The sequence below is a fragment of the Pholcus phalangioides genome, unplaced genomic scaffold (assembly GCF_987345545.1).
Source record: "Pholcus phalangioides strain wild (caught in Gottingen) unplaced genomic scaffold, Ppha-v1.0 ptg000003l_1, whole genome shotgun sequence".
Lineage (NCBI taxonomy): Eukaryota > Metazoa > Arthropoda > Arachnida > Araneae > Pholcidae > Pholcus > Pholcus phalangioides.
Genome location: NW_028301596.1, coordinates 44,476,727 through 44,492,445, shown reverse-complemented (window position 1 = coordinate 44,492,445; position 15,719 = coordinate 44,476,727).

The following is a 15,719-nucleotide window of genomic DNA, read 5'->3' as shown; positions in this document are numbered from 1 at the left end:
AGATGAACTTGACATCGTAACGAACAATATGAGTTTTTATGGCGGACAACCCACTAATATACGCATGCCTTATTTTTTGTAGATGGAAGCAAGGGCTCTAGTGTAGCAATTTTATAGCGCTCTATTATTTATACTTGCGAAAAACACCATTGCAATGGCATCCCTGCTATCACCATAGCGATAAAAACAAAATAAAATATTATTTATATACACTGCTTAGCAAAAAAACAAATAATAATGGTTTCTTTACTTTTGTTCTTACTAAACCAAGGAACAGGGCTGTCTTTGTTTGTTTTAGACCAGGGTGCACTACCTGCACTCCCAAAGATGTTCCGGTAAGAAATGTATCAGTAGTAAAAGGCTGATCATATGTCCTTCATGGAAAGTACGGGAAGTTAAGAACACCATGTGTGCCCGCGGGTAGATTAATAGATTTTTCCGAGTACCCCCCCTCCCCCCCCGACTAGAAGTGGTTGCTTATAAATTTGCATGCTCAGTCTCGAATATCTTTGCGAGAGACCCATACCTACGGAAAGACATCTACTTAGTTGAGGAGGTGCAGAGAAGAGCTACGCGTGCCCTTGATGATATACAAGAAGAAATGCTTGATTTTTTAATATGTTTTCATTGGAAGAATGCAAGTGATATCGGGGGGGGGGGGATATGATCGAAGTGTTCAAAGTTTTCAACGGAATGTATAGGATGGGTCCATGCATTATTATTACGCTGTCAATCTACCGCAGGGGACACCAGTATCGATTGATAAGGGGACAACTCGAGGCCGTGTTGCCGCAGGGAATATTTCAGTGTAATAGGGGGTTGTTAATAAATGCAATAGAGCTTACCTCTGGGGGTAGTGAATTCAAACGGAATGGGCACGTTTGAAAAGAAATACGATAAACATATTGGGGTAAATAGAGGAAAGTTATCCATTTTTCTTAGATAAGATAACCATAAATATTTTATATGGGCAGTGTAATATCTTGTTAACAGTTTATTTGATAGGTGGCGTAAGTAGTTCCAGTTCATTGATGTCTTGCTCACATGTAAAATACCAGGCGATTCTAAAAATTCACGGGGAAAAACTTTGAGAGGTGATATAAGACACCTAAACAAGCATTTTTGATCGTAGAATGTGCTGTCGAATCGCAATAACAAAGGCGGTAGAGGTTTTTGGAGAAAGATTTGCTGATTTTTCCCGACTGATTTGCTGCGATGTGTGCTATTATTCATTCGATGGTGCATATGCAGATTGGATTGGAGTTTGTCTTTTATAGGTTCAAGGACCATCAAGGCTACGCTGTGCCAAACAATATCGAAGCGGTATGACTTGTGGTAGAAGTTGTGTTACCAGATTTCACCATTAGAAGGCCATATTATAATACCCTGCGCCCTTGTCACGAGCATTGGCGAACGCAAGATCGATCTTTGGGGAGGGGAGGGGGCACATTGTGTTCGGGGAGCACAAGGTATCTCTCCTAGAGAAATTTTGAGCTACTAAACTTCAAAAAACATCTTAAATTAACAGAAATTGATAAAGATAACATACGGTATAAAGGTATTTTCTTTCGATATTTTAATTTTTTACTGAAATATTTGGAAATATTTTTAATTTTTGATCGCCTTGGGGAAAGCCACATGCCCCCCCCCCCCCCATGTTATCTCCTGCGTACTACGCCTCTGGTCACAAAACTCAGGGCTGTTACTTCGATAGAATATTTCGCTACAACGTATGAATAAAACACAGGTAGGGGAAAAACACTTATTTTTATGCTACGCAACCTACAGCAACATGTAAGCAACATAACGCGGCGAATCACGGTTTTAAAAAATTAGGGGATGAGGAGAGAGCGTTTCTTGGATTTTCAATATAAATGCATTTTATATCTTCGGATTCGATTTAATTTCGATTCCATTAATACGTTAGATGAATGATAACAATACATTAGGAAACAGATATTTTTGCTGAGGGTGAACTCGGAGAGAAAAGTCACCACGTCTCCACCGGGACTCGAACCCAGGCCCTCTTGCATACCGGGCAAGCATGCAAGAGGGGCCTGGCAATACATTAGGTTAATGGAAACCACCAAGGAGTCACCAAGGTCCCATACTGTTTGTTACAATTAAGTTAATTCAATAACGTTTCAATTATCATACAGTGTAAAATAAAGAGTCACTATGTAGTGATTTTTGAGACTGAAAACAAAAAATTATGAAAAAACATCAAAATAGGAAGGGGGGGGGGAATGCGATTTCTCAAACACATATAATACATAAAATACAAATATATATAAATAATGCAATAATGCAACGGTCACAGGGGGGGGGGGGGAGCTTTAGTGATTCATTATGCAAATGCATATGCATTAGCATATTTTGGCCTTTTTCAGCATTAATGCATATAAATGCGTAAAATCAAAGAATTTTCAGTATAAGTGCATATTTTTGAAGGTTCATTTAAGCTCTCAATTTTTTTTTTATAATTTTTCAAGCAAATATTGTTCATAATATTTTCATAACATCGGTTTTTTCCCTGAAATTAAGTGAATTAATACATATTTATAAAGTATTTTACGTTTTATTGTAAGGCTGTTTCTAGAGATATGTCAAAGTATTAATTTTTTTTTTTAGAAATAGTGTCAAAATTCTTTTGTTAATGCTATTTTCGTTATTGAGCAACTATAACATGTCTGAATAAAAACATGTAGAAGATATTTGCATATGCGATATATGTATATGAGGGGATATTTTTTTTGTAAATGAAAAATACATATGCACTAAGAAATAGAAAAGAGGCATTTCACAAGCACATGTCCTTTTTTTGCATGATTTTTAATGCATATTTTCCTCATTTTTTTAATTCGTATTTCAGAATTTTTGACTTTTTCAAGATTTCTAAAGCATATTCTGGGGTGTTTAATGCATATTTTGGGATTTTCAGTGCATATTTTGGTATTTTAAGGGCATATTTTTGCATTTTTAAGTGCATATTTTTGCATTTTTAAGTGCATATTTTTGCATTTTTAAGTGCATATTTTTGCATTTTAAGTACATATTTGCATATTTCTAGAGCATATTTTGCCACTTTTTTAGTGCATATAATCCGGGCTCCAATTATAAGTATATGGATCGGTAAAAGTATAGATGTCTTAAAGAAAAGATGTTCAATTGAACAAAAAGTTCATTTGTTGGAGTGATGTAATTGTTTGCCGAAATTCTAATAAACTTTGTTTTGTAAAGAAATAATGGGAGCAATATTGGTGACATAATCACTTCCCCCATAGTGGCAGACCATAAAGTAAGTGTGAATGAATAATAATATTGAATAATAATAATAGGTTGCCAAGAATAGGAGTGATCGGTTTTCATATGGTTTCAGGTTGAAGAATTTGTATAAAATGAAACGAAGTTTTTTGATTTTAAATGATTACAGTGAGATATCCATTTTAGATTTTGATCAATATAAATACACAGAATAAATATATTAACTTTTCGATTCTCATGTTTTTATCCATAAAAATGCGCAAAAACACATTTCTAATACTTGATTGAATAAAATTTTTCTTCAAATTATTTTTAGTGAATTTTATGTAAGAATTTTAATGTGTTATATGATATAGGATGTGTTAAATAGCTCAATTAATCCTTTGAGGGGCAGACATTTTTCCAACACCCATAGGAAAAAAATGTTAACAAGTGCGCCCACTATGGGACCACCCTTCTCCTTCAAAGAAGAATTATCATATTGATTTGATGTGTTTACTCCATCAGAACGTTTTTATTTAGGAAATTGTCTCGTGATATCTTAAATCATCAACGTTTACACACGCCTCCAATCCAAGGGGGTCGTGACCAACGCTTTGGGAACCTCTGTGTCAAGGTAATAGAGGTGAAGAAAGAAACCCCTTTTCATGCAGTCGTATCTTAAGGGCGGCAGAATTCTAGGCTCTGACTTTTAGGCATCATTTTTGGTGATAATTAGGGTGACAATACGTCCCGTATTTCCCGGGACAGTCCGGGTATTTTCTGTGTTTTTGGCCGTCCTGACTTTTTGGCAAAAGTGTCCCGGTTTTTCCCGTATTTCACATGAAGCCTACTTGAATTTTTATTCTTTATTGAAGACAGAGATTGAAATTATTTTTCAACTCATAAATGACGTACATTATGATAATTACAACTATATATGGGAATATTAATCTCTCACATTTGCCTTGGTAAACGTTTTTTTTTTTCATGGAATACATTTTAATCCACTGCAATGTGCAGTAATGCATCATTTCCCGCCATTGTGATTTTTTCGTAATTTCAACAATATTTGGCAACTTTGTTTGGTTTTGGCGATAAATAGCGATGTCCCGTATTTTTCTCGAGGAAATATGGTCAGTTTAATGATAATTGGTAATGGCCCGTATTTCGAATATCAATTTCCCGTATTTTCGCGAGTAAATATGGTCAGTCTAGATATGGTATTTCTTAACTTTGGAATTTCTGCAATCAATGTGCTGCCATCTAGTTATAAAAATCCTATCACAGAGACAGTTGAGCTCTTTTTTCGTGATAGATGGCAGTACAATACCGAAATATATTGATTTCGCTTGCTTTAAGTTGGATTATTTTTTAATGTTTTTTATACTAACTTTCTGAGTTCTGAAATTACTTCTTTTATTTATTCTAAATTTTCATTAATTCGGAAATTAAGTTATGAAAATAATTTCATTAATTTAAAAATTATCTCTTTTACTGATTCTAAATTTTTAGTAATTCTAAAATATAATGTTATATCTAAACTCGCTCCCAATTATCATTATTTCTGAAAAATTATTTATTTCACCAATTCCCGTTTACATTTCTCATTTTACGTTTCAATTTATTACTGAAATTATGTCTTTCATTGTCGTCTTTATGTCGTCAATTTTCATTATTTCATTATTTTAAATTTACTTCTTTCGATATTTTTGAAATAAGATCTTTCATTAATTGTGAAATTATTTTTTTTCATCAATTCTGAAAACATATTTTTCACTGATTCTGAAATTTTTTTTTTTCCTTCGAAATTTTCATTATTTCCTGATACTTAAAATATGGTCATTTATAAATTTTCATTACTTTTTAATTATTTCTCTCATTTATTTCAAAATTTCTTTTTTCTATAAATTTTAATTTTTTTCAGTAATATTGAAATAATTTCTTTAACAAATGCAAATACTAGGCCACAACAAGCAAAACGCCCAACGGGGTGGCTGAAAAACCATTTATTAATTTCGAAATAATTTCTTTCATTAATTTTGAAATAATTTCTTTCATTAATTTTGAAATAATTTCTTTCATCAATTTCGAAATAATTTCTTTCATTAATTTTGAAATAATTTCTTTCATTAATTTTGAAATAATTTCTTTCATCAATTTTGAAATAATTTCTTTCATTAATTTTGAAATAATTTCTTTCATCACTTTCGAAATAATTTCTTTCATTAATTTTGAAATAATTTCTTTCATCAATTTTGAAATAATTTCTTTAATTAATTTTGAAATAATTTCTTTCATTAATTTTGAAATAATTTCTTTCATTAATTTTGAAATAATTTCTTTCATTAATTTTGAAATAATTTCTTTCATCACTTTCGAAATAATTTCTTTCATTAATTTTGAAATAAAATCTTTCATTAATTTTGAAATAAGATCTTTCATTAATTGTGAAATTATTTTTTTTTCATCAATTCTAAAAACATTTTTCACTGATTCTGAAATTTTTTTTTCCTTCGAAATTTTCATTATTTCCTGATACTTAAAATATGGTCATTTATAAATTTTCATTACTTTTTAATTATTTCTCTCATTTATTTCAAAATTTCTTTTTTCTATAAATTTTAATTTTTTTCAGTAATATTGAAACAATTTCTTTAACAAATGCACATACTAGGCCACAACAAGCAAAACGCCCAACGGGGTGGCTGAAAAACCATTTATTAATTTCGAAATAATTTCTTTCATTAATTTTTAAATAATTTCTTTCATTAATTTCGAAATAATTTCTTTCATTAGTTTTGAAATAATTTCTTTCATTAATTTTGAAATAATTTTTTTCATCAATTTTGAAATAATTTCTTTCATTAATTTTGAAATAATTTCTTTCATCAATTTTGAAATAATTTCTTTCATCAATTTTGAAATAATTTCTTTCATTAATTTTGAAACCATTTCTTTCATGAATTCTGGAATCACGTTTTTCATTGATTCTGAAAACATACATTGATTCTAAAATCATTTGTTTTTCATTCAAAATTTTCATTTAAAACTTTTTATCATTTCTGTAATAAAATTTCCATTGTTTATAAATTTTTACTATCTCTGGAATTATTACTTTTTCATCGTTTCTAAAATTTATTTTTTCATTTTGTTAAAATTTCCATAATTTTTGAAATTATTTATTTTTCATCCAAAGCTTTTAATTTTTATCATTTGCAAAAATATTTGTTTCATTCATTTCAAATTTTCACTTTTTTCCAAAATTATGTTTCATTTATTTTTTTAAGTTATTCCTTTCAGCAAGCAGAGTGATTGTGATTCTAAAATTATCAGTTTCATTAATTTTGTAATGATTTCTTTCATCAATTTTTAAATCTTTTTTTTTTCATTATTTCTGAAACTTTTGCTAAAAATTTTAATTACTTCCGAATTTTCAATGTATTTGAAATTATTTCTGAATCCTAACAAGTTTTTCGATGGAATGTGCTCAAGTTTTTTCATCATTTTTGAGTATTCTTATGATCATGTATGCGTTTTTTAAAGGGCTAGCGCCCTCCTCCTCAACATTTTTATTGGGGGCTCAAGGAGGCTCCCCCCCCCATAGGCGTTGATAGACTTGAAAGTCTGGGGTGGGAACGGTCATTATTGCTGGGGAAGAGGGGGGGGGGTGACGATGATGATGATGTCAATTCATATACAGTCAAACCTCTTTAATGAGTCACTCTTGGGAAAGCAAAAATATGACTTAGTAAGCGGAGTGACTCGTTAAACGTAGTAAGCCATAGCTGTGCCAATTCCTTCCTGAGGACAGTTGGGACTTCCAAAAAAGTGACCCGGTAAGCGGAGAGACGTGTTAACCGTATGACGCACTAACGAGGTTTGATTGTATACACATATACATTTACGTGTGTGCCTCTAGGGGCGGGACACGAGACATTTATGATACACATATACATTGGTGTACGCAAAGGAGGAGTTTTGGGGTTCTAACCCTCCCTCTTGAGCCAATATTATAGTGTTATTTTGCAGGGAAAAAACGTAACCCCCCCCCCTTCGAGAAAATTCTGCGTACGCCTATGCACATATACATTAGATCAGTCGAGTCCACCTTTGACGCTGAGGGGAGGGGGGCATGGGGCATTGTAACCCCTCCCCCAACCTCCCAAATGCGTTAAGACGGTCCAGACAAAATCTACAAATAATTCAGTGTTATCAAGAAAAACCGAACGAATGATTCCAATAGTGAAGTAAAGGTCACAAACATCCGGAACACACATACAAAAGCATTCAAAATAGATCACTATTATGTTCAATTCACCGACCGATAACCATCGAGAAAATATCTTGTCATTATCCGATTCTCGTTATTATTATTATTCTGGTCATCATGTTGAGAGTTTTTGCTGCTTTTGTCACCACTCATCAACAGATGTTTCTCATTCTTGGCATGGGTAGTATAAGTAGCAAACATTGTTGTGTGTGTGTGATGATTGTAGGTCAAACAGCAGAGCTTGTCAGACTTCTTTGTCAGGCTCTGCCTAAGGCTCTAGGATTTCTTCTTATTCTTATTATATATGTGTGTGTGTTTTGATTGGGGAAACACGTGAAATTTCTCCTCTGTGTGAAACCATTTTCTTTGAAGTGGATAACGTTTCAAACGAAAGTTGGCAAACAACTTCGTCGCCATTTAGATTGTTCTACCTACATTATTGTGTGAAAAGAAACATAAATGGAGCAGTGACTATTGGCTTCTTTTTTCGTGGAATTCGTTTCGAAACGTCATGGTAGTTTCGTAATTTCGTTTTGGATGTAGTACAAAAGTTTATAATTATCAGAATTGTTTTAATCAATTAAATAAAAGTAATATCACGAATCATTATTATTTTTAGTACAACGTTTTCTCCGAAAATAAGGCAACGTCCAATGCCGTCTTCGCAAGTTCGGGAATTATAGCTCAAAATTTTTTCTGGGGCTTCCCCTGAGCCCTGGGTTTTTTTGTTTTTTTTTTGCGGGGGAAGACGTCCGTATGCTAAAAAAAAAAGCATGCATAGTTACAGAATGCATGGCTTCCACATCCTGGAGTAGGGCCCCTAGGCTGGGATCTTTCACGGGCCCCTTTATGATAGATTTATAGCGTGAAAAGCAAAAAAATAACGAAAGTCGTCCCGGGTCCCAGGGCTGGAGCCTTGCCAACCCACCCCTTGTGGGGGCCATGACAGAATCCATTGAAATGTTGAAAAATAACCGCTCAAAAAAATCTGCTCGGCAAAAGAAATTGAAAGATGTATTGATCGATTACTGAAAATTCAGAGTTAATGGAAGTAATAATTTCAGAATATATGAAAGAAATAATTTCAGAACAAATGAAAGTAATAATTTCAGAATTAAGGAAAGAAGTAATTTCCAAATTGATGAAGATTGACAATTAATGAAAGAGATAATTGATCCTCAAATGCACAGTTTTGCAAACGAGCAAAGCACTTTTTTTTAAACTCGAATAGCTGGTATTGCACGTATAAACTTATAATTTTATGCACAATTTTGAAAGAAATGGTAGGAAAAGGAAGTATGGCATATTTCTACCATTTATGCATTTATGTACTTTATTATTACTTTATGATTTAAATTCAATTAACACTCAACATTTCAAATTTCGCATTCGAGAGTTAAGAAATGTTTTTTTAGAGTTCATGAAGATTCAGAATTAATGGAAGCAGTAATTAAGAAACTGTCATTCGTGATTTCAGAATTCTCGAAAGAAGAACTTTCAGAATTTTTTAAATCCACAATTTTATACGTAATAAAATAAATAATTTTATAATTGATAAAAAAAAGTAATTTCAGATAAAAGCCGTAACTTCAGAATTAATAAGAAAAATAGTGTTAGAATGAATAAGAAAAGTAATTTTAGAAAATAAATAAGAAAGGTAATTTTAGAATGAATAAGAAAAATGTTCTTAAAATGAATAAGAAAAATGTTCTTAAAATGAATGAGGAAAAATAATTTTAGAAATCAATAAGAAAAATTGTTTCAGAATTAATAAGAAAACTATTCTTAAAACTAATAAGTGAGATCATTTCAGCAGTAATAAAAGAAATAATTTTAGAACTTATGAAAGCTCAGAATTTATAAAAGAAATGTTATCATGATTTATGAAAGCTTTGATGAATTTGAGGGGCCTATGCTCTCTGGTCCCGTTGGCTCACACGTTAAAACGCAACTATTAGTCTTAATTGATTTTTTGCCCCAAAATTCAATTCTGTAAATCTGCATTTTCATCAATTCTGAAAATGCGCATTTACATTGAATTTGCCTTTACAGAATTAAATAGCATTGAATCTGCATTTAACAGAATTGAAACATAGAGAAATAATTCTGGAAACCTGCATTTTAGTCTGGAAAGAAAAAAATTCTAAAATTATTTCTTTTATAAACTCGGAATTTCCACCATGTCTGGAATTGTGTTTTTAAAATAAATTCTAAAAACTTTCATAAATTCTGAACTTTCATCTTTTTTGGAATTCTGAATTTTCCTCAGTTTTGGAATTCTGCAACTATTTTTCATTTATTCTGGATTTTTCTCAATTCTGGAATTTTGAAAATTTTCCTCAGTTTTGGATTTGTTTCTTTTATTCTGAATTTTCACTAATTCTGAAGTTATTTCTTTAATTTATTCTGAATTTTCATGATTTTCTTAATATTTGTGACCACGCTCTCTCGTATAAGAAAAAAATAAGGGCTAAGGAACCTGGCTATTATTTTCGTACCCTCGTAAGGGCGTCCGTGGGTGTCACCGATGTGACTCGAGTTCCAGCACGGGTGCTTCGGAGGTAAAAACGGGCGTGGGCAACACTGTCTCTGCCACTGGCATCTCTTTCAACGAGAACAACCAAGTCAGCGGCGTATAGTCACAAGAAAATGAAACGCGCAACTGAAAAAATGGCAGGCCTTCTAAAGCGATTAGATTACTCTAAAAACGCGTTATCAATGAACCAACGAATGACTCGCTTCTCATGAATCATGTCTTATATCACAACATGTGACGCGTGCTTGCTTTTCTTAATAAATACGAACAACTTTCACTGTATCCAAATATGTGTATTTAGAAAAGCTCTTTATTTTAGGGATGCAGTATATCATGTCACGAAATCATATGCGTAACAGTTATACGCTTTTATTTGGGCAATGTCGGACATATTTACAACATTCGTAAACATTCCATGAGTTGATCTTGAAAGTGAATAAATATAAATGTGTGTGTGTGTGTGTGTTGAATGAATGGATCATCTCGACGAAGCCTATCTTTATGGTACTTTCCACACAGTTATTGAGGAATTATCCAAATAAATGTTATCTTATCCGTTATTTCCGGTCTTCGTTGGTATATACTGTATATCAGAGAGCATTATCTTCAGAGGGCCGTTCTTAATAGCCCTAGAGCATTGGTTCTCAACCTTTTCAAGCCCGCGGGCCCGGTTTCATTCATTTATGTGAATCGAAGGCCCGGTCAAACACACGACCAACGGAAAATGGATGAGGAAAAGTATGAAACGGCTAATCACTCGCTGCCCGGCGGTTGAGAAACACTGCCATAGAGGACCTAGGGCAATGATGTTTTATTTGGGGGCCGGGCAGGCGGGAATGCAGGTCGATGTGCCGGTGGGGGGGGGAGGGGTGAAGTGTTTAAGTTCGTTGTCATCCCGTATTTTACGGGACAGACAAATTTTCCTATATTATTCGGCTGTTGGGAGGGGAGCGATCGTTTCTATCATCACCCCCCCCCCCCTGAATCCGTGCCTGAGAGAAAGCATTGGATCATCCCGCATTTTACTGGTTTTTTACTGGACGAATTTCTGTCACGTTATTCGGTTCTTAGGAGGGTACGTATTCACTCTCGAAAATCTGCGTCGAACAATTCACCGACATCAGTTTGACATGAGTGAATCAACGAGTGAACAAATGATCGCGTGAGCAAATGAACGAGTTAGTGAATGAGTGATACCGGCCTGGGGTCACCAGAGCTAACTCACTCCCGCTCACTCACTCACAGTCACTCAGTCAATCACTGGGTAGCTCACATTCTATCACTCACTCACGGGATCGCTCCCTCTTCATAGACGGCAAGTGGAGAATGATCATCACTTCTCGCTCACTTACTAGCTCACTGACTCATGTCGAACTTTTGTCGTTGAATTTTTCCAGCGGAGAATTTTCCGTAAACCAAAAATCACGCCCCCCCCCCCCCCCGCTGTGCCCGGTTTGGACCCTTGCATTTAGACTGCCCTGATTTACCGTATTTATTATTTTATTTTCCTACATATTATCCGCACCATTGGCGTACGCAAAGGGGGGGGGGGGTTCTAACCCCCCCTCCCTCCCTTGAGCCAAGATTATAGTGTTATTTTGCAGGAAAAAACGTAAAGTAAACCACCCCCAGAAGGAAAAAAAATCTGAACCCCCCCCCCCCCTCCCTCCCGAGAAAATTCAGCGCACGCCTGTGATCCGCACATGCAAATATTATTCCGAACGAGAGAATAATGAATTTGAAATTTCTACTTAAAGAGAAAAAAATTGGAGATTGTGGCAAATTTGGAAGGTGGGGGTGGGGGGGGGGGCTCGGCACGAATACAAATTCACCCATTATGGCCTTGAACATAAGAATAAATTTGAATTCCATTCAATTTCCTTTTCCGATATTTTTGTACAGCAAAGCATTGAGCAACTATTTCTTGAAACAGAAAAGTTTTGCAATGTGACTTTTGTTGCCATCTATCAACACCATTATTCAGCATGAATATTAAGAGTATATGATATCGTACTGTATACAGCTGTTCATGCTGTAAATCTGTTCGAAACCAACGACCGATTTTACTTTAAGGGTCAATTTTATTTCCATTTCACAGGTAGCAGCAAGAGTCTCAGTGAAACAGCATTTCTCGTATTATTAGAGTTATTATTAGTGATTGTATCGTTTGAAAAATCAATTGGTACCTGAATCATTGTTAGTAAAATCAACTGTTACCTGAATCATTGTTAGTAAAATCAACTGTTGCATGATTCTTTATTTGAAAAATCAATTGTTACCTGAACCATTGTTTGAAAAATTAATCGGTACCTCAACCACTGTTTGTAAAATCAATTGGTACCTGAATTATTGTTTCAAAAATCAATTGTTATCTGAATCATTGTTTCAAAAATCAGTTACCTGAATCATTGTTTCAAAAATCAGTTACCTGAATCATTGTTTCAAAAATCAATTGTTATCTGAATCATTGTTTCAAAAATCAGTTACCTGAATCATTGTTTCAAAAATCAGTTACCTGAATCATTGTTTCAAAAATCAGTTACCTGAATCATTGTTTCAAAAATCAGTTACCTGAATCATTGTTTCAAAAATCAGTTACCTGAATCATTGTTTCAAAAATCAGTTACCTGAATCATTGTTTCAAAAATCAGTTACCTGAATCATTGTTTCAAAAATCAGTTACCTGAATCATTGTTTCAAAAATCAGTTACCTGAATCATTGTTTCAAAAATCAGTTACCCGAATCATTGTTTCAAAAATCAGTTACCCGAATCATCGTTTCAAAAATCAATTGTTATCTGAATCATTGTTTCAAAAATCAATTGTTATCTGAATCATTGTTTCAAAAATCAATTGTTATCTGAATCATTGTTTCAAAAATCAGTTACCTGAATCATTGTTCGTAAAATCAATTGTTACCTGAACCATTGTTTGTAAACCAATTGGCACCTGAATAATTGTTTGAAAAATCAATTGTTACCGGAATCATTGTTTGAAAAACCAACTGTTACTTGAATCATTGTTAAAAAAAAAAGCTATATTTATTCGAACCATTCTCGGAATTTGTGAGAAACAAATATGGCGATGAAATTAAAAGGCTCTCGTATTTTAATACGAAACCGTAAAAGTCCTTTAAGATGTCCTTCAGTCCTTGTAAACGGAATGTTCCACTGAAAAGAGAGAGGCACTATAAGTGACCTTGATTATGACAGCGCGACGCCGACTAATTAGTCGCGAGAAAAAGAAACAACATGGAATGATGTAAACAACTCTTATTAAGAGTGTGCATTACTGAGTGTCTTCTCATAATTAATACGTCATTATTACGAGGAGAAGTATTTGAGAGATAACCGCCATGTTATAGGATTAACAGTAAGGAAACAAAGAAGAGAGGTTTGAATATGATGCAAGACACACGGGCAATATGAAAACATATGGCTCTCAAAATTAATGAAGTGATCATTAAAAATAATTCCATGGCGTTTCGTAGTTGTTTCCTTCAACAAATACATATTTCATAATAATTGTAATAATGTAAGCTACTAATAAATTCTCTCACGAGATACTTAGACTCTTGGCATTAATCACTTTTTGAAGATTCTGGGCGTTAAGTAGTAAACACACGCATCTGCGGATTATACGCAGGAAATTACGGTTATTACTAGAGGTCGGAAGTTTTTACGCACTATAAAAATGGTCCAAATAGGCAGGCAAAAAAGGTAATAAAAATGCTTATAATAGGCACTAAGGACATTTATAATTAGTGGAAGAGAGGAAAATAACCAGGGCCGTAACTAGGCTGGGGCAACCGGAGCACTGCCCCTGGGTCCCAAGCCGAATGTGGGCCCCACAAAAGTTTACATTTGTTTTGCCTAATAATAAGCCTTTCAAGAGGGGGCCCCAAGGGAAAGTCTGCCCGGGAAGGCACACTACGGCCCTGAAAATAGCTAAACGCTAAGATATTAAGTGTCTGAAAAATTGACAAAAAATTGGTTGCACTTGCCCTGTCTACTGTTTCAATTACAGCTTATAACGACTGCATTATTTTCAAAATCAAATTGATTTCATGCCAAAAAAATAAAGTGTTTATGGTCCCTTAGGACCAGGTCGATTTCAGCACCAGCGTTACCAGAAGCGGAACCCGTAGAAAATAAGTACACTAAGACATGATATTTTTGAACAAAGAAATTGGTGCAATGGGTATTTTTTGACCATTCATTTACCGGGTGCATTCAAATAAACACGGGACCCCAAAAAGCAGTACTTCCCAAAGTGTGGGTCGCGACTTCCCTCGGGGGGGCGCTTCAATGAGTAAGGAGGATCGCGAAAGATTCCCCACAGTAAAAACGTCCAAATGAAAAATTTATTTTTGTTTTTCGCAACGTGAAAAATGGAAAACATGGCAAAAGTGCCTCAAAAAAACTCAGCTGAGCTACTTATTATTCATGTATTTATATGATGTAATTTCATCAAATTGTATATTAAAAATTACACTGTTCAACAAATTTTCACGGAGTCTTTGTAAATCCATTTTTAATTAAGTTCATTTACATTTCTATGACCATAAGGGGACAGAGTATTACCATGCCGCGAAATCATAAGCTCTATTATATGAAATAAGTGCCCGAGTGGTACAGTGTTAAGGGGTCATTCAAGTATTACGTCAGCATCGGGAGGGGGGGTTTCAGATTTGTTGACTTTTGATGGAGGGGGGTTTGAAGGTTGCTTACGTCATCAACCACCCCCTTTTTGAAGATATGAAATATTCTAAGCTGCTGACGGGTGGGGAGGGTCAAAAATGGCTGAAAATCTGTTTACGTAATACTTAAATGGCCCCTAAGATACTCGTTTTCCACCCTGAAGGATGCCATTAGGCCAGTCCTGGGGATGAACAGAGATATAATTATAGATAGGAAGAACACCGTGATTTTAGGATGATTTTGGGGAGCCGATTTCAAATCTAGCATTAGTTTTTCCAGATTGGCTGTAGTTTTTGAGTTACGGTGAGAATTAAATGTCAATGGTAATACCATAAGCAGCATACGAACCACATTGAAACTGAGAGTTATAAATAATTACAGTAAGGCACTGGCAAAGATATTTCAGTGATTTTAAGTCATTTTGAGCGCTGATTCCAAGTCTGGCATTGTTCCTCCCGAATTGGCTCTAGTTTTTGAGATAATGCATACTCACAACAATGTGATTTTTATTCGACTTATAGCAAATCGTATTAAATTTAAGAGAGTCTTTAATACGCTTTGGCATATAGTATTACCATTGAAATTTAATTCTCACCTTAACTCAAAAACTAGAGCCAATCTGGCAAAAACCAATGCCAGATACAAAGTCAGCGCCCCAAAATAATCCTAAAATCACTGAAATAGCTTTGCGAATGATTTACTGTATTTATTAATAATACAGTTTTAATGTGATTTGTACGTTTCTTATGGTATTATCATTGAAAATTAATTGTCACATTATTCAAAAGACTAGAGCCAATATGACGAAGCCAAAGCCAGATTCGGAATCAGCAGCCCCAATATACCCTAAAACCATTAAATTTTCCTTAAGAACATGAAAAAGAAATTTTTTTGTTAAGCGGTTAAAATTGCCCGTTGGTAGTGGCGTCGGAGCGGGGGTTGCAATGGGTGCTCGATCAACTACGGT